We start from the raw sequence: 2,030 nt of genomic DNA, 5'->3' as shown, positions 1-2,030 counted from the left end.
TGCTGCATGCAAGCACATCCACTAGTCTGCATCCACTCCACTGGGGTTCACGGAGTGAACGGGTCTCTATGTGGTCTTAGTTCGCCATCTAGCGGCCAAACATTTTAACGACAAAAAAACACTTCATTAACAGAGCACACTGAATTCAATGGGAGTCTGGGACAATTAATTGATTGATTGATTGATTGATTGATTGATCGATTGAAGAATGTATTAGAAGTTTGCAGTAGAAAAAAGTATTGTTTCATGACAGTACAAATCACTGCAGCAAATCACTGGTACAAGGTCAACTAAAAGGAGATCCTTGAAAGCCGAGGCTTATTTCCACAGGAATCACACTTTAAGTATCTCATATAACATTGGAAGACAGACGGATAGAACATAGTAGGCTACTTTATCTAGTATAACATCAATTACAAAAGCAGAAAAGCATACCATCAAATAAAGGCAGGAAAAAACCCTTTTTTAGTTATGCTGCATAACTTACGACATTAGGACTGTATTAATTCAATCTGCCATAATTATAAGTATGGCAGAATAATGTCTTAATCAGCTTCATGTTGTTTCACAACACCGTTTTTTAAACAGAGAGTTATGTGACAGGTTTCTAGCCTTAAAAGACTACACAACTGTAGTCCTTAACCGAAGATTGCACGTCTATTTCCGGTTCCGGTTCAGTTTCCCACAGCAGCAAATTCTGTAAACACATTTGAGCTTATGTGTAAAGCAGGGCTGCACTGCTGTCCAGTTCATTGTTGAACTTTATCCTGAATTCCAGGTAAAGTACAACTCCTCTTGTATTCCGCTGGCTTGTAATTGTTTTCACTTGGGCGAGGAGAGACGTTATTTTTTATTTTTTATGTTTTGCTGGGTTGCGACGATATTTAACAACACAAAAAGACACCCACACTTAGCAGCATAGTGTGCTAACGCTAGTCTTACTTATCTACTGTGGTGTGTGTTCTAGAATTAGTTTGAGGTCAAAACCTAGGCTAGTAAAGGCTACTATTCATTAGCCTAGTAAACTGACTCCTCCCATCTTCTGTTCGAATTACGAGGCTAACTATTCATGGGTTTTCAACCGGTGGTCCGCGGACCACTGTGTGTGTGTGTGTGTGTGTGTGTGTGTGTGTGTGTGTGTGTGTGTGTGTGTGTGTCTCTGTCTGTCTGTCTGTCTGTCTGTCTGTCTGTCTGTCTGACTTTGCAGATAGAAAGAGTAAATTCCAAGCTTTCCATAGAGCCGCAATATTGGTGAGTTTGACGTCGTTTAATACAATCAGATAGCAAAAAGCTGTTTTGATGCATTGGCTGCCTATGGGAGGTATTGCAACCCTATTCTAAACCTATTATAACCCGATTCATCCGATTATAAAAAAAATCTATTGTTGCAATTTGCGGCTATGAATATTCCTGACCTTATCGGCTCCTTATCAGATCCTTATGGTGTTGTTTCTGTCATATTTGTGGTCTGTGTTCGGGTAACTTTATTGATAATTGTGTACATATTGTTTGACAATTCTACATTCTCAGTGTATGATACCCAATTTGTGGAGAGTTTTTATGAAGTCATGAAATGAAAAATAGGCACTGCCTTTTAGGCCTAAAATATGAGATATGTTGCCATGTTGTTGTCATGGGTCAAATACTCGTTTTATTGGTATATTTTATTTCAATAGACCGTGTAGCCTAAATGGATACTTAGGAAATTATGGGAGAGATTACATTTACTACATTTAATGCTGCCTTTAAAAAGTGGACATGTCACGTGGAATAAGGTGTTTTTTTGTGTGGACATTTAAATTATATGGATAAGCTTAGGTTTGAACCGGGGATCTGATAGACACTTTTGTTTCATTTATTTTGATCTCAACTTTAATTGTATTTCATCTGATCTAGTAAATGCCATAATTTTCTTTTCCCAAAGTCAGAAATAAACATCTTACAGTCAAATGATCAAAACCATGTGTTCAACTCAATAACTATTGCTTTATTCAATTCAAAACGTTGCAACAACCACAATTAGTCTGTAA

Source organism: Nannobrachium achirus (genome assembly GCF_963921795.1).
Source record: "Nannobrachium achirus genome assembly, chromosome: 2".
NCBI classification, from domain to species: domain Eukaryota; kingdom Metazoa; phylum Chordata; class Actinopteri; order Myctophiformes; family Myctophidae; genus Nannobrachium; species Nannobrachium achirus.
This window is presented reverse-complemented; position numbering follows the sequence as displayed.